This window comes from Phascolarctos cinereus, unplaced genomic scaffold, assembly GCF_003287225.1.
Source record: "Phascolarctos cinereus isolate Bilbo 61053 unplaced genomic scaffold, phaCin_HiC Scaffold_4;HRSCAF=312, whole genome shotgun sequence".
NCBI classification, from domain to species: Eukaryota; Metazoa; Chordata; class Mammalia; order Diprotodontia; family Phascolarctidae; genus Phascolarctos; species Phascolarctos cinereus.
The window spans coordinates 25,567,452-25,586,024 of NW_027555847.1; the positions used below are offsets into that span (position 1 = coordinate 25,567,452).

At 42.8% G+C, this 18,573-nt stretch overlaps 1 protein-coding gene across 1 annotated transcript in view; it reads left to right on the top strand.

The window, feature by feature from the left end:
• PTPRG (protein tyrosine phosphatase receptor type G) overlaps nucleotides 1-18,573 on the top strand; it is a 785,024-nt gene that overhangs the window by 22,347 nt on the left and 744,104 nt on the right.

Here is an 18,573-nt window from a genome sequence, read left to right on the forward strand (position 1 = left end):
AGTTGTTTATTTTTCCTTCCTTCCAAGCCCAAGGGTTTTGCATCAGATGATGGCGAGGTACAACTGTTTGTGTGCCAAAGCAACACCTTCCTCCATTTTTAGCTCTGTACCTAAGTGTTCAGTGCGTGGGCTCAGTGGCTGCAGTTTCAAACCCTCCACTTGCCCTATTGTTTATTCCTGGTCAAAGTGGCTGCTGTTGATGGTGAATAAATGCATCACTAACCTTCGGGTACCTGCAGCTTTCAAAAGAAGTAGTGCTGTCCTTGAGAGCCACATGGGGAGGATAGAAAGCGCTTTGGGTTCTCAGTCAGAGGACTTGGGGTTCACATCTCACTTCTGCCACTTGCTGCATGTGTGACTTTAGGCATATTTGTCTTCCCCCATTGTTAGATTGCGTGCTTGACTCTATTTATTTGATTGAAGGGAAGGCTCCTATTTTAATGGGAATGGGGTGGGAGTGGGGGATGCGCTGACAGGTAGTGATAGTAATGGAGGGCAGAGACTGCTTTTGCCTCATTCATTCCTTTAATTTATTCACTTATTTATTTATTTTTATGTACCTAGTCCTTAGCATACTCCCTGGCACCTAGTGGGCACTTAAAAAATGCATATTAACTTGACTTCTCCAGGCCCTTGTTTTATCCTCTGTAAGATGACCAAGGGGTTTGGCCCCGTGACCTAATCTAGCTCTTAATCTATGGCCCTGTGAAATATCAAAGAGAACATTTTAAGTTCCCAAGAACTTATCTATCCTAGAGTCATAGGTGCAGACTATGGTGGCCTCGAGAAGCTCGCAGTCTGATGGAGGAGACAGCATGCAAACAGCTGTGTACAAACAAGATATTTACAGGATAAACTGAGGGAATCTCAGAGGGAAGACAAGATTAAAGAAAACTTGAAAGGGCTAGCTTTTCTTCCAAGCTCTTACAGATTATAAGCATCAGAAACAAAATTTGAACCCAGGGCCTCTGTGTCTGACCACACTGCTTCCCTTTTTTATTGTCTTGCAAATCTACATCACAAAGCCCTTTGTCTCTTAGGGATAATCCCTCCTCCACCTGGCCTCCTGAGGGAAGCCCAGTTGATTTCTACCCTCTGCTTTGAATGCAGGAGAGGACTGATTTAGAAAAAGCTCTTATTTCTGTTGGAAAAGAGAGTGTAGCTTCTCTCCTTGAATTTCTTTTCATTATTTCATTTTATTTTACTTTATTATTTTATTTTATTTTATGTTTTATTACGAACTGAACAAGCATGTGCATTTTGAATTTCAAAGGAGAGCAGAAAAAGAGGATTGTATCTGAAACAGAGCTTCCTTTAGACACTTGGTTTTTTTTTTTAATTGAACATGATAATAACAAAGTTGCCTTAGTATCTCCTTCAGAAATTTAGTCTATTCTCTCTATGTTTTAAATATTTCATTAATGCTCTTATTTATTTTAACATTACTATCACTACCTGTCACTTCATCCCCCACCCCCATCCCATTCCCATTAAAATAGGAGCCTTCATTCAATCAAATAAATAGCGTCAAGCAAGATAAATGAATATGTTGTCCACATCTGGAAGTCTTGTTCTGCACCTCTAGTCCACCACCCCTGTGCCAGGAGGTGGGACACTTGCTTTATCATCACTCTCAAAGTTTACGACAGCCCAACTTTATTTCCTTTATGTTATTGTACGCATTGTACAAATTCCTCTCCTGCCTGTTCTCGCTTTACTTTGTGTGAGTTCATAGAAGTCTTTCCAGGGTTCCTTTTCATCTTAGCATTTTCATAATTGTAATTCTTTAGCAGTTCTCAGTTGATGAGCACGCTTTGGTTTCCAGTTCTCTGCTATAACAAAAAAGTGCCATTATGAACATTTTTGTGTATGTGGGTGCTTTCCCTATGTATTTGACCTCTTGAGGGTATATGCCTAGTAATGCTATTGCTGGGTCAAAGGGTATTCTCAGTGAAGTGACTTTTTAATGTATAGTTCCAAATTGCTTTCCAGAGTGTCTAGACCAATTCATAGCTCCTTTGGTCCCACTTGAGTTTCTGTAAGGACTCCCCTCCATGTAGCTTTAAATGTGTGACCAGATAAATACTGGGGTAATAATAGCAAGAATGAGCATTTTTGGAGTGAATTAAAGTTTACAAAGCACTGTGTGTTACCTCGTTAGGTGTAAACTCTATTGGCCAATTCTGAAAATGTGGTGAAGAGTGTGCTGATCCGGAGGTCAGCTGAATTTGATGCTACTATTGTTGTATAAATGGACAGTTCCCAAAGTGTAGCCTTAGGTTCCCAGTTGTTATCATGGGATAATTCCATTTCCTGTCTCCTATTTGTTGTTTAGTAGTTTCAGTCTTGCCCAACTTTTCATGACCCTGTTTGGGTTTTTTGTTTGTTTGTTTATTTGTTTTGGTTGTTGTTACAAAGACGCTAGAGTGGTTGCCATTTCCTTCTCCAGTTTATTTTACAGATGAGGAAACTGAGGCAAACAGGGTGAAGTGACTTGCCCAGAGTCACACAATAAGCATCTGAAGCTGGATCTGCACTCGTCGACCTGACTCCAGGCAGTCCCTCATCTGTAAAATGGATATAAGAGTCTAAGCAGTACTTACCTTGAAGAGTTGTGGAGAAGATCATAGGAGATTCTGTGTAAAATGCTTCACACTGTCCTTACAGTGCAGTGTAAACATTATTATTATTATTAAAAATGTTCAATTAAAAATGTTTAATTTTTTTGTCCTGATGTAGAGAGCATTATCTTGTCAAAGCTTGATTTATAAAGCGTATACAGATGAGAAGAAGTGGGTTGTAGTGGAAAGACTTTGATATTATAGGATCAGGGGTTCTTTGGATTCATGAAGGAGCCTTAAAAAAGTTATTGTATAGTTCAGGAAACTGAGGCACCTGTGGAGGTGAAGTGACTTGACCTATAGTAGCATAGACGGTGAGTGGAAGAGCTGGAATTCGAACTCAGATCCTCTGGTTTCAAATCCATCCATCTTTCCTCTGCAGTTCATCTTGCTCTATGGGAGCAGAGTTCCTTTTTGTGTAGGATTGCTCTTTTGGTAGTAATAACAGCTGGTGTTTATAGAGCACCTTAAGTTTTGCCACATTCTTAGGTTATCACAGCAACCTGGAGTACACTGAGGTCGAGAGTGTCACACAGTGTCTGAGGCAGGATTCAAACTCAGATCCTTCCCGACTCCCAAGTTCCAGTGGTCTGTCCTCTACAGCCCCTAGCTCACATGCTAAGGCCAAAGTAGTATTAAATCTGTATAGTTTGGCTTCCTGGGAAATTCTCGTGGCCTCACTGAACCTCCGTTTTTCCTTTTGGTGGGAGGGAGAGGAAAGATTGGAAAACAGCCTCCCTGATCCCATCAGAAGATAGCTCCTGCGTGATAGAGTCATTCCAGCAGAGGTTGGAGATGCTATTATTGATTCTCCTTTCTCTAGTGCAAGAACTTGGGCAAGGATGTCTATTGTCTAGAGCAGGAAGCTGTTGGGCAGCTAGGAAACCCCTCGTAGCGATCAAGGAATGATTGTTCTCAGAATTCTTTATGGAAATGCTTTCTTGCCAGTGACTGCCTCGCTGGCAGAGTGGACATACGAATCCGGTGCTTGGAACATGAGTAAACAAAGATCTCAGGGACTCAGGTAAGGGTATTTTGGGTGTTTTAGCTATACATTCTCAGGAAGAGCAAACAGCCAGCTCGATTTTCCCATCTGATTCCCAAATTCTACGGTCTTTGTAGCCTTTTTGAGACCTAGGGATGATCCCAAGGATAAATCAGAGATCCAGATGCCTTTCTTGTGCTCTTGACTGAAATGAGATTTACTAGTGGCCTGAAAGGTGAATAATCTCCCAGAAGCTGTCAGCCAGAGTCTGTGGATTTCCGCTTGAAAAGTCAGCAAGATAAGCTGAGGATAGCACTGACTTCTAGTGATACTGGGTGACCTGGTTTTAACCACTTCCTTTAGACTGGGTGGAGGCACTTTATCAGAAGTTTGGGCTGGAGGTGTGATTTGAGGAGTGCTAAAAGGGTCCCACCCTAACCCATTCTCTTAGCCCTCTCACCCAAATCCAACCCAAACCACCTCTCCCATACCCTAAGAGCCTAGATCTCAGAAATTTCCCAATTTTTTTTTTATTCCTTTTTTGTTTTTGGTCCAGGCCTCTGCTTTTATTGGTGTGGGGAGCTCTCAGTGAGGAGACTCCCCCTCCAAGTGCTAGCCTGCTATGTTAAGTATAAAGAGTTACTTGGGGATACTGGGGAATATTCGAATGTGTGTGTTTGGGGAACTATAGCAGATACTTATGTAAAGTAAACAGGGTAAATTGAGAAGGAAGGAGGCAATAGCCCCTGGGGGTGGGGGATCTGGAAAACTTAGTGGAGGGGTCCCAGCTGAACTGCAGCTTGAAGAAAGATAATGATTCTAAAAGCTACGTAATTGAGGAGAAGGGAAGTGCTATTCCAGGCTTGGTAATAGTTGCCAAAGTGGTTTTCCAGATCTGTTCATGCTTGGCTTCTACTGAAATTCCAAACGGTTCCCTATTGCCTCTGGGAACAAGTGTAGACTCTGTTCTACATGGAAAGCTCTTCCCAGCTGAGTCTCTTTCTGTCTTGGTAGTCTCACTCTTCACTGCCCTCCATGAACTTGTCTGCTCGATATTGCATACCTTGACCTTCATTTCCCTTCTCTTTGCCTTTATCCAGGCTGTCCCCTCTGCTTGGATTGTCCACCGTCCTCACCTCCACTTCTTAGAATGCTTGGTTTCCTTCATAACTCAACTCAAGCCAGAGCTGTCTTCTTCATGACGTCTTTCCTGTTTTCTCCCAGCCGCTAAAACACTCCGTTTCAAACTACCTTGTCTTCATTTTTTATATTTTGATATACTTGGATACATATTATCTCTTACATTAGAATGTTACCTACCTCCTTGTAGGTGAGGACTGCTTAGCACGGTTCCTGATAAACAGTAGGCACTTAATAAATGCTTCCTTGTTGACTTATTGGTCAGGTTCTGATTTTTATCGGAACTCAGGTCCTCCTTTCTTCAGGGCCAGTGCTGTGTCCACTGCACCACCTAGCTGCCCCTCATAAACTGATTTTGGATGTAAAGTAATCACACTTTGGATATTTTTGCTTTTCTTCTGGATAAGCCACTAAATAAAACCTTTTGGTGGAAGATGGTCATCAGGTCATAATTTAGAGCAAGCAGGTGATCTAGTCCAATTGTCTTACTTTACAGGAGGGGAAATTGAAGCCTGGAGAGCAGCAGCTAGATATCATAGTTGGTAGAGTACAGGGCATGGAGGGCTCGAGTTCAAATTTGGCCTCAAACTGCCTCAGTTTCCTCAACTGTATAATGGGGATAATAATATGCCCTCCCAGATTATTGTAAGGACCAAATGAAATAATAATTGTAAAGGGCTTTGCACAGTGCCTGGCACACAGTAGGTGCTATATATATGTTGGCGATGGTAGGGATGACGATGATGATGGTGATGATGGTGACGATGGTGATGAAGATGAGGATGATGACTGGCCTGTGGTCAACACCTGTAGTAAGTGACAGCAGGTGTTGACCTCAGGTCCTTGAGTTCCACTACAGTGCCTTCCGTGAACGTGATCCCTTCAGGAACAAATGAAGGTTTTGGTGGGCAAGTGGAAAACACGAGATTGAAAGATGGCTTCTCCTTCTTGAGCCCTGAGTTAATTTCAGAGGCTGGAGTAGTTAGGCCTGCATTTAAAGAATCATCAGTTCCCTTTAGAGAAAATTTGGGAGCAGAGGTGGTGATTGGAGCTGTGTATTTGGCCATACCTGTTAACTCAAAATCTTCAGGATCATGAAATCACGTATTTAAGGCTTAGAGGGACTTCAAAGGCTCTCCAGTGCAACTCTCTTTGAAGCTGAGGAAACTGAGGCCCAGGAGAGATGAAGTGACTGGTCCAAGGCCATCCTGGAGGTAACAGCTAGAATTTGACCCTGGCTTGTCTGACTCTCAAATTAGCAATCTTTCCGTAGCACCCTGCTCTACTAGGTGACCAAGTATGAAAGATTTAAGGATTACAGAAAGAGCAGAAAAATGTGCCGGAGTGTGGTCACACCTTTTTTAGAAAATGAGAATATGCTAGGCATCCGAACCACGAATTTACCAACCAGAGGGCGTTTCTTTATTGGGACGAATCTATCAGTGTGTAAGGATATCTGTGTGCATGTCCCCTGCCTTTCACTCTTTGGCATTTGAATTTATTAATCTGGGGAACGTCTGGCCAAAACCAAAGCTGTGACAGCGGCAAAGAAATCAGGCCTAAGGTTGAAAGAATCAGAGCCCTTCTCCCACATTGAGGTTTTCGCCGTTATTCTTCCAACTTAGAATTCCAAATAATTTTGAACCGTGACTTATTCTGCAAAAATGTGTAATTTTCTTGGGTCCCTGTCCTCAGATTTTCACATGCGGTGCAAAAAAAAAATCAGTTTTTTCTCCTTCTTTTTCCTCTTTTTCTTCTGAAGGGAGCTATTTCACTTCCACCATATGTTTGGAGAAAAACAACGTAATTGAATTTCCTAAATGTGTAAGCCCCTCTTCCGTGCCCAGCACTTTGTTGGGAGATGGGGGGGACACAAAAGGGAAAAAAGCAGCTTGTTATAAGACCCTTTTTAAGGAGAGGGATCAAAGCCTAAGGCCTAGTTAAAGAACAGCGCAGGACAGGTAACCTGTTAGGTAGGAGGCTGCAAGGAGTGGGGGCTTCCAGAGAGCCTTCCAGCAGAGGCTGGGGCCTTGAACTAAGAAGTGGAGGGGCTTTGGATGGTGGAGGAAGAAACAGATTCTTTTGGGGGTGGGGTAGAGATGCTGGTGAATCTCCTTTATTCAGGGAGTGGTGAGAACCAAATCTGGTTAGAGACTCTTTTAGAGCACCTGCAAACTTACGGTAGGGTATCACATTTCATCATCACCACAAGGGTTAGATACCCATCCTCCCCTTTTACAGATAACAAAATTGAGGTCCAGAGTGGTAAAATGATAGCCGTGGTCACATAGCTGGTAAGTATCTGAGATGGGATTTGAACTTACATTCTCCTAACTGCTGATCCAGCATGCTGTCCTCGAGGCTATGCTGCCCATATTGGGGCCTAGTGGTAGAAAATGTAGGATGGACCTTGAATCCTAGGGTAAGAACCCTGAACTTTGTCTTGTGGGTTATAAGGAGTACAGTAGATGCTTAATAAATGCTTTCTTTTTTCATTCACACATTGGAGACTATTTGAACATGGAAGAAACAATCAGTCAGTAAACATTTATTAGACATCTACCGCATGCCATTTGTGGCTCCAAGAAGCTGTAGCATGCGCAGCGGCCACACCCTGGTAAACCATCTCTGAAGACAGGCCAAACCAAGTTGACGGTGACTGACAGGCCATTGGCCAGTTAATGGGATGTCTGCGCCAAGTATTCAAAGACTTCCGTGGGTGGGATGGGCGGATGAGAACAGTTTGTTCCAGTGGCCGAGAAGGCAGCTGTGGAGTGCTTAGAGCTTCAGACGTCAAAGGTGCCAAGGTCATCCGCTGCATTCAGGCCCTCGCACTTTTGTCTTGTCACTGGACTTTGATGATTCTGGAAGGGAGAGTGAGCCTGGTGACTTTATTCAGCCCTGCCTCACTGAAGTCCAATTCATAGCCAAGTCAAGGCATCACCTTGTGATGTCATTGGACCTTTTTGAAAATGAAGGAATCAGGGGCAGCTAGGAGGTGCAGTGGATAGAGCACCGGCCCTGAAGTCAGGAGGACCTGAGTTCAAATTCAGCCTCAGACACATAACACTTACTAGCTGTGTGACCCTGGGCAAGTCATTTAACCCCATTGCCTAGCCCCCCCCAAAAAAAAAAAGAAAGAAAAAGAAAATGAAGGACCATGGGGCAGCTAGATGGTGCAGTGGGTAGAGCTTTGGTGTCAGGAGGACCTGAGTTCAAATGTGATCTCAGACAGACACTTGACACTAGCTGTGTGACCCTGGGCAAGGCACTAGCCCCAATTGCCTTGCCAAAAAAAAAAAAAGGAAAAGAAAATGAGGGACCAGGAGCAACTATGTGCTAGGCACTGGTGTTTTAGTCAGATAAATCTGGATTGCTGGGGGAAGCCACCAGAGGAGGATAAACCAATCACAAGATGGAGCCACTTAGAGAATGACATAGGGCAGTGGCAGTGGGAATATGGAGAGAGAAACATCCCCCTGACAAATAATTCCCCACAGATTTAAGTTGCAGCTCTCTTCATTTTCACTCTTATTTTGTTGAATCCAAGGACTTTTATTTTGATGAAGGTATGTCCCGGGAAGCAGCATGTTGATAACACTTAACATTAACTTGATTTTATTTGTAAATTAGAATCCTAAGAATCTGTAAGAAAACCAGTAAAACCAAATTGGACAACATTCAGAAACTGAATTAAGGCAGAAAATAATAATATAAAGTTACCTCTAACGAGGAGAGACTTCCTGAGGCTTTGAGGACAAGATGAAGGAAGGCTTGCGTATCAAAGCATAGACTCAGTTTATACCTAATCAATCATATTTGATCACATTTCAACTACTGATTAAACTAGAGGTCATCTGAGCTTCTGATTGCCTTCAGAGTTCATCTGTCTTACCAGAGCATAGCCTCATTTATAGTTGTTTCCATTTCTGGCGTTGTTAGACAGCCTATTTCAACCTAAATTAAAATCAATATGCTGCAGTTTCATTTGTTTTTAACTAGTAAGACAGGCTGCTTCCAGGGAAGTGCTGTACTTGGAGCTAAAAGTCGCTTTTGGAATTTTGGCCTAGGCCCAGATCTCATTAATTTTTCCCTCATTCCCCTCCTAATGTACTCTCCCACGTTCACCAATCTATGCCCTCCCTCCGCCATTGACATTTGTAAAAAGTGGTGATGGATGATTAAAATGAAATACCATTAAAACATAGGTGATCTTAATTGAAATATTCTTTTAAAGACTCATCCTTTCATTCAGCAGCACATTTAGTTCTCTTAGAAGAAGCTAAGCTAATGACCAAGACCTCTCTCTGTTTAGAGGTGCAAATTTTCCCCTAAGAATAGAATGCTTCAGGCCAAGTTCATGCCTGTCCTAACAATCCACATTCATTTACACCTGCCTTAGACTTCCATCCCAAAGAAGGCAATTAGCTGAACTGGCTGGCCTCAAGTGCCTTCACCTTGGAGTATGCAGGTACTCATGATGGGTTTTCTTTCTGGAGTTATTGCATAATTGTCTCAATTCTCTGCTTCATGTTTCCAGTTCAGTATTGGTCTGTTTGATATCTAGGTGGTGTGGTAGATTGGACATGGAGACAGAAAGGTGAGGGTTGGAATCCTAGCTTTGTGACCCTTGTGGTTTTCAGCCTCAGTTTCCTCATCTGTAAAATGGGGGTAGTAATAGTACCTACTTCACTGCAAGGTTCTTATGAGAATCAAGTGAGATAATATCTTTTAATACCTCATGTAAACCTTAAGGTACTATATAAATGCTAGCTGTTATCATTTAATGATTACATGTCATGATAGGATCAGAGAATTACAGTTGGATGAGACCTAAGCCCCTTCATTTTACAGATGAGGAAACTGAGGCACAGAGAAGTGAACTTATACAAGATGATGGGATGGACAGGTGGAAGGGACTCAAGGTCATTTAGTTGAATTCCTTCATGTCACAGACTAGGAAACCAGGTCCAAGGAGTGACTTTGCCCACTGTTACATAGGCCTGTTTCCTTTTTGCCCTCATATCGCCAGCACCAAGCCCAGTGCCTGGCACAGAGTAAGTGATTAATAGATGCTTGTCAATTTAGCAGTGTTTCCACAGATTCCATGATGTGGCAATTTTTTCTTCCTTCATTACTAATACCTAGGATTTAAATTTGGAGGTCAGGAAGGGCAGCATTGTCCGGCAGGTAACTAGAAAGGAGCCCAGGACGTTCCTGGCAGCAGAAACTTGCTAATTACACTGACAGTGCTGGTATCTATTTAGGACTGAGGCACGGGGGACCCAATTAGTGGGTCATATGTATGGAATTGTTGTGGGATTGAGCCCTGTGGGTGGGAAGGTTTTATGAAAACTATCTTATTGGGAGCATGGGGTAGTCTGGAGCATCCTGGGTCTTTACCAATTTAGATTGACACAGGCTAGTGACAAAAATGGTCGATAGTCATGGCCCTTTCATTGACTTTGAGCCCACAATTCCTGGCCCGTTTTTGGTCTTAAAGAAGTTGGTAGGCTACCAAACTTAGAGGTCCATAAAATAGGCATTGACCCTGTGAGTAGCTTTCCAGGGGCCTTTTGGGTCCAGAACAGTCTCAGTGGGAAGGGTGGAGTACAAAAGAGCCTCTTCCCTGATGACTCAGAGCCAGGAAGGGTTGTCATGCATGGGTGTGGCTGACTACAGGATTGTGCTAGCCAGGGCCAGGAATAAATGGGGAAGGGGGGAAGAGTGTCTCATAGATACCATAGATCCTGGTACAAAGGGATTAAATCCAGGGACAGGTTTGAACATGTGGGAGCTAAAGGTAGGGGCTGGAGGCCAGGAGGTAACAGTGACAGAAGAACCAGTTGGACCCTGCTCCTACCATCGAGGTTAGGGTGGCCAAGGTGGGGGGGGGGTGTTTGCTCTCTGTTCTGTGTTATCCTGTCTTCTGGGAGTGAGAAGCCTGGACCCACAGAAGTTTGTCTGAGCCAGAAAAAAATTAAAAATCTACAGGCACAACTTAGCCATAGGGGAGGCTGGGTCAGAGATGTGAGTGATGTAGGGATGTGGGGCTTTAGCGCTGCAAGGAGCCTTAGAATACATGAACTCACACTTTAGAGATGAGGGAATGGATGTCAGCAGAATATGGATAATTTCTCTGTGGGACTGTACTGAGTGTATGCTTCCACATTTCATGATTTTGATTATCCTGGAGAAGGGTAGAATGAGGGAGATGCAGAGAGATGAAGGAGTTTTATCTTCCAAGGAGGAAGGGTCTTGGGGTTTTTACCTGTCCCTTTGAGGCTATGCTTAAGGGAACTGTTCTCTCCAGCCCCAAATGAAAGGAATTTTACAAGCCATTTCTCCAGTCCAACCATAGCTGAATAAGAAACAGTCATCTCTCCTGTAACATTCCAAACAAGCCACTGCTTGGATATTTCCAGTGAGGGGCAACTCAGTACTTCCAGAGATCCTTTCCCCCTTCATGCAGATCTCATTCTTGGGAAGTTCTTGGAGAGAAGTGAGACTTCTCCCACGCAACATTGCTCCCAGCCCTCCATCAGGGCCAAATGGATCATGTCTGGTCCCTCTTTCCAAGCATACCAGAAGGCTGTTATCGGTTTCTCCCTGAATGTTCTCTTATCTGGGGTAAATAGGCCCAATGCCATTGACCAGTCCTCAGATGGAATAATTTCTAGGGCCTTCACCACCCTGTTTGCCTTCCTCTGAGTGGTCTTCACTTTATCAGTGAGCTTTGTAAAACATTGCACCCACAACACCCTGATTCTTCAGATGTGGCCTGACCTGGGGAGGAGCAGTAGGACTCTCACTTCTCTGAACCCTGGGCCTCTTTAAGAAGCCTAAGAAAGCATGAGAATTCTTGGTGGCCATGGCACCACCATTCAGCCGTATCTAGCCTTGTGCCATCCTTCTAGCTATGCTTGGGAGTCCTGGTCATGTTTAGTGTAGCTGCCCTAACCCTCTTCCTCTTGGCCTTCCCTCCTCCAGTTTTTGCTTCTCTTTCAAGACTCAGAGAGCCCAAGTAACCTTGATGGCTTTAAGACTTTGAGGCCGTGTGTGCACCAGGAAAATGAATCCAAGCATGTTGGCCTATTTGTCTTGATTTGCTTTTTCTTCAGTCTCTGTGACAAGAAGTGGCAGAGCAAACGTTCATTTTGTCAGAGTATCCTTCTCTTAAGGACAGAACAGCTGGAACTGGGCACTTTAGCAGAAATGACCTACTGGAAGGAGAGTGGAGAACTCCTGGGAAGGGAGGGAATATGGTGAGGGAGGTATAGAAAACCAGGGGGAGGTTCAGCCTGGCCAAGCCAGGGCAAGGCTGATTTATGGAGGTGATGAATTTTCCAGTGGTTTTTACCACCTCTTTTGCCCATCTCTTCCACTGGATGGATCTCTCTTTAGGACTGGCCATTTTCATGAATTTTTCTCTCATCTTGATTTAGGATTGAAACTCATGATCAGAGCTGGACCCTCCGATAACAAAGGCATTCTCTACTGTAAATAGAAACTATGGTTCATCACCCTCTGTCCTGCCTCCCCACAGAACCCCGATATAGTTGTATTTGAACTAGAGTGGTGGCAGCAGTAATAATAATATTAATAATATTAATGATAATAGCTAGCATTTAATAATAAGCTAATTTTATAAAGCACCTTAAGATTTACTATCCACAGTTTGTTATCTGATTTTATCCTACTAACAGCTCTGAGAGGTAGGTTATTATTATCCCCATTTTATAGATGAGTGTGAATAGAATCGGGATTTTTTGAGCTTGGACTAATTAGGATCATAGATGTAGGGTTGGGAGGGACCTTAGAGTACAGAGCTTGGAGTCAGGAAAACTTGACTTCCACAACCCAGCCTGAGATGGGCAAGTCACTTAATCACTGTGTGCCTCAGTTTCCTCATTTGTAAAATGGGAATGATAATAGCACCTACTTCACAGGGTTATTGTGAGGCTCCAATGAGATAATACTTGTAAAGCACTTTGCAAACCTTAAAATGCTATAGAAATCCTAGTGATTATAAGTTATTATGGTTGTTCTTAACTAGTTCTGGTGCTGGACCTGGAGCTGGGAAGACCTAAGTTCAAATCCTGCTTTAGACTCTTAAAGCTATGTGACTTTGATCCTCTCTTAGCCTCATTTTCCTCATTGGCAAAAAGGGGGAGAGAGGAAGGATTCAGTGGTTTTTAAGGTCCTTTCCAGCATGATCCAAGTCCAGCTCCCTTGTTTTACAGAAGAGGAAAGTGAGGGCTTGCTGACTCATTGGATAAGTGGTGGCAAAGGGAGGGGGTAGTTAAAGATGATTCAGTGGATAGAACTTAGGTCTTGGAGGCCTGAGGAGGACCTGAATCAGAATCCTGCATGGGACACTTACTGGTTGTGTGATTCTGGCCACGTCGCTGAACCTCATCTGTAAAATGTAGTTTTATTATCAAAATGTATAATGTAAGTACATATAAACAAATATAGGAAAATATGGAGAAAATAAGTATATAAAAAAAGGTATTAATAGCACTAATCACATCCGGTGGTGATGAGGATCTATGTAAACTCTTCTCAACCTTGAAGAGCTAACTGTTAGCTTTTATTGTGATGATAATGAGGCGTCCAGCCTGGGCTATTTTAATGGAAATATGGAAGTCTGGGGGAGGAGCTGACTTTGAGGAAGAATACAGGAAGAACACTGCATCAGCTGCCCTGCCTGGTTTCTATTCCCAGAAACAAAGTGCCCCTCCCTGGATCAGATCATCACTTCACCATTCAGGTCTTGATTGACACCCCCTCCCTCAGCTTCCTTTCCTCTCTGATTGGAGGGCTGGAGGGCAAAGTACCCACCTTCTCCCAATGTCTTCATTTATAGAGTGTAGAAACTGGACCAGGTTCACTTCTCTTTGCATCTGCTGCTCTTTCTGGTTTTGCCTCTATGGGACAAGATGCTCCCCCTCACTTTTTTTATATGCTGTCTCCCCCTTCAGACTGTAAGCTCCATGAGGGCAGGGAGTGGCTTTCTTTTTATTAACTGTATTATTATTAACTGTATCCCTAGCACTTAGCACGTAACAGTCACTTAATAAATATTGATTGGATTTGGAATGAGTTAGGTTGGTCATGCTGAGTTTGAGAAATAGGCTGGACATCTCCAGTGTCTGGCAGGTGCTTGGAAACGTGGGGCTTGAGCCCTGGAGAAAAGATTGGTCTAGAAATATAGCTCTGGGATTTATTTGCACAGAGGTGTTTTTTTTTTTCTCCTCCTAGCTGTGAGAATAAATGACAGTGCCAGAAGAGAATAGAAAAGAGGGCTAAGGAGTGAACCTTAGGGAACATTTCTATTTAGAGTGGAAGGAAGAAGATGGAGTGTGTGATATGGCAGAAAGAACACTGAACAGAGAGGCAGCCAGCCCAGTGGTAGACCTGCCCCTACTTGCCTGCTTTGTGCCTCGGTTTCCTCATTTGTAAAATTAAAGTTTAGAGGCTACCTGCCACCCCACTCTGATTTATTTTTATGGAATGATTGTAAACTAAGATTCCCTTTCAACTCTGTTTTATTTTATCTTTCTATCCTTAGTACCTAGAGTACAGATGTAACTTAAATGTTTGAGTTAATCTTAATGGACTCCTATGCAGGAGGCAGAGATGTAGTTTGAGATGGAGGAGGAGAGCCAAGAAAGTCTAAGGCGATGAAAGCTAGAGGAGGAGTGAGTCTCAAGAGGATGCCCACTGGGGTCAGCTGTTGCCAGTGGGTGCACGACTTGGATCGTGAGATGACTGCTGAGATTGGAAAGCTTAGAGGGCATCTAGTGATAGGGAAGCCTAGAGGGACATAAAAGGAGCTTTGTGGTGAAGTCTAGGACTGTTTAAGCAGAGGTCTCCCTTTGTCCTTTTTCCATAGCGTGCTCCACTGATTTATAGCAAACTTTCAGAATATATTAAAAATCAACTTTATCCACACACCCAGAGCTCCAAAGCTTCCTGTATTTTGAGCAGTTTCCACATTCCAAGATATTTCAGTCCCTCCTTCCAGCTTGGGGGAAAAAAAAAGATTTCCTATCAGCTCCCTTGCTGATAAGGGACTAGTCAATATAACCTTTATGAAGCACCTACTATGTGCCAGGCATTGTGCTAAGCACTCTGAGACTACAATAGGATTGTAGGAGCTGGAAGCCACCTTAGAGCCATCTAGACCAGTGCTTCTTAAACTGTGGGTCTTGAAAAATTTGGCGACAGTAAAAGGTTTCTGAATTCAAAATCCAACATGTGATGAATCTGAGGTGTTTCTGGCCACACTTGCCTGTGTTTCATCACGACTTCACTGCAGCCTTGGTTCTGAACACACAGCACACACAGTTTGTACCACACATCCCCTCAGCCCGCACAACCTCGGCCAGCGAACCCTGCCAGAAACAAAAGGGGTCACCGGTGGAAGAGTCGAAGAAGTCCTAATCTAGACCAGTCACCCCATTTTGTAAACTGAGAAAACGGTATGCCCAGCATTGCAGTTAGTGTCAGAACTAGGATTCGAACACAGGTCCAGGTCCTCTGACTGCAAACACAGCATTCTTTCTGCTGCATTTTGCTGCTAGAGGCAAAAGACCTTGAGTTTGTTGATGAGAAAGTCATAGATGCTGATGAGTAGAGTTTCAGCAGAATGGTGGGAGCAGAAGCCAGAGTGCGAGGTGGTGAGCCGCCAGTGGGTGGTGAGTTAATAGAGGAAAGAAGAAACTAAAAGAATGGGAGAAAAGACAGAATAAGAGGGACAGGTCAGTTTCAGGGTTTTATAAGAATAGCAGTATGACTTTAGCCTCTTCCGTATCAATCAACGTGGTATGATTTGCTGAAATAGGGAGGTGGGGGTAGTTTGGCTTTGCTGGTAAGAAAGTTCTCATGGAATACTGTTTTTCCCTCTTCTTAATCTTTGATCTCTCCTATGAACAGAGCTGTCTGGGAGATTAACCCAAAGGGAGAAGATGAGCAGGGGGGCCTATATTGAATTTTTGTAAGATTGCTTCTGGATTTCCTTTACGGTTCTGAATGGAATACCTTAGGCCTCGCTTTCATGCCTGGGTTAAGTTACTGTGAAAGGAATTTTAGAAAGATGGGTCAGATTCCTCCACAGTCGAGATGGCCCATTACATTTGTCAGCATCGCCTATTGTATTTTTGGGATTTATCTATTTATTTTAACCGCAAAAGTAGGCTATGGGTGTACTTCTGCCTTTTTTTTTTTTTGCTAACAAATACATTTAAAAAAAATACAGATGAACCAGCTTTATGTAATAATCATCTGCATTTACCTCCCAGTTGCTACTCATTTCTTCATTACCTTTCAGATTGAGGAGTTTTTAATGAGGAGGAGACTTGGAAAGGGGGTCAGAGTGGCATAAGCTCTTTTGCTGAGCTCAGTCAGAGTCTGTCTCCAGCTCTTTAAATTGCTTCAAAAGTAATATTTTGTTTCTGCACTATGTAATTAATAGTTAACTGGTACTAATCAAGACCTAATTTCTGTTTTCAGCTTGAAGAAAACGGGAAGGACCTAGGATCTCTTTTCAAAAGTTCAGCATCTACTAGTCTACGTTGAAATTTCTTTAGGCAGTAGGGCTAAGTGGAATAGAAGCTGCTTGAGGAGAGGGCTGTTTTATTTTTATCTTTGTATTTCCACATGCTTGGTGGTTTGTGCATCATAGGTGGGTAGTAAGTGGTAGTTGGATTATAATATCCAGGCTGGAGAAGAGATGAGAAAATGCACCTTGCTCCCTAAGGTGGGGGACTATGGATGTGGAATATTGCATATGCCAGTAGATTTAATGGGTGGATTGTGTAGTTACACTCACCTGCTTCCTCCCCCACGCTCTTTATTCATTCTTGGTTACGAGTGTTGGCTTACAGGGTAGGGAACATTCAGAAATGAAGACGATAGAAAAACAAATGATATCAGTTCGATTTTAAGAAAAGATTGTTGAATTAGGTCAGAGTTCTTAATCTTATTCTGTGCTGTGGACACGTGGGCAGTGTGGCATATGGAACCGTTCTTGGAATAACATTTAAATGCATAGTATAAAATATGTGAGATCACAATGGAAACCAATGTGTTCAGATACTTATTAGAATATTAATTACAAAACAAAATACAACAACCAATTCATGGACCCTAAGCTGAGAATCCCTGGATTAGAGTGAGTGACTGTATTCAGGTGAGTTTATAATTTAAAGTATATGTGTGTGTGTGTGTGTGTGTGTGTGTGTGTGTGTGTGTGTGTGTATGTATATATATATATACATATATATATGTATATATATATATGTATATATATATACATATATATATGTATATATATATATAAAATTATAATGTAGTATGTGATAATATGAGCAGAATTCAGAGGATTTAAAACTGGAAGGGACTTTAGAGGTCATGTTGTTAAATGTCATTTTATAGATACAGTGAAGGTGGGCTTGACAGGTTAAGGGGTTACATAGATCACTGAGCTAGGATTTGGATTCCAAGTCCAATGCTTTTTCCATTGTTGTTCAATCATTTATTCAGTTGTGTGCCACTCTTCATCACCCCATTTGGAGTTTCTTGGAAAAGATTCTGGAATGGTTTGCCATTTCCTTCTCCAGGTCATCTTAGAAATGAGGAAACTGAGGTGAACAGGGTTAAGTGACTTGCCCAGGGTCACACAGTCAGTGTCTGAGGCCGGATTTGAACTCAAGAGAAATCTGCCTGATTCCAAGCCTAGTCCTCTTCCTCTGTATCATCTTGCTGCCCTCCTTTTTTCTCTACTTTACCACAATGGTGTTTGGATGTGAACCCTGTCTGCACGCTCTTAATAACTTAGCAAGCCTTCGTTGTATGGCCAATGGATGCTTGATGTCAGACAGTTGGAATTTGATGGGCCAAAACGGTCTAAAGTGGGGAGAGAGAGGAATGAGCTGGGGAGAGGGAGGGATCCCAGTGCAGTCCTGTGTGTTTCTGTTTGTGAAGAGTGCAGCTGTGTGTTATTAGATGGTGGTTTTTTTTTCCCCCCTCTAACTCTTAGCAGACTAAGTTTGAGCTGACATGGGTGGGTGATGTGCTGATATTCTAAAGTAGGTCATGGCTTAATTGTAGTAATCATACTCACAGAAGCCAAGGTGGAGAAAAGGTGGTAATTCTAGAAATGATTTAAAGTGTAATAGCAATTTCAAGGACCTTGCTGAATTTGTAGATGTTATTTTTAAACAGTCACTCTTCCCTTGGGTGAAGCGAACTCAGCCCTGTTGTAAAAGGAAGTAGAGGGAGGTTTCCATGTTCTCTTCCCTGTTAGGATATACGCCTCTGGAGGGGCAGGGATAATTTCACTCTTGTTTTTGTATCCTGAGTGCTTATCGTATAGTTTTAGTCGGGTTTTTTTTAGCTGTCTGGCTCCTTCTTGAGCCCATTTGGGGTTTTCTAGAGTGATTTGCTATTTCTTTCTCCAGCTCATTTTGTAGATGAGGAAACTGAGGCAAACAGGGTTAAATGACTTGCTGACCGTCTCGCAGCTAATAAGTGTCTGAGCCTGCATTTGAACTTAGAGCTTTCCTATTCCAGGTCCACTGATCTATGCACTATGGCGCCACCTAGCTGCCCTAGCCCATAGTAGTGCTTATAAATCCTTGTTCGATAGAGCATTTTTATTTTCAGCATGATAACATTTGTAAAATTTTTCAAATCTTAAAGTGGCATATAAATAATAGCTGATGCTTTTATTATTATAGGTTGGACACAGTGTGATTGACAGGATTTTTTAAAAATACAGATATTAACACTTAGAGGATTGCTAGAAGCCACTGACTTTAG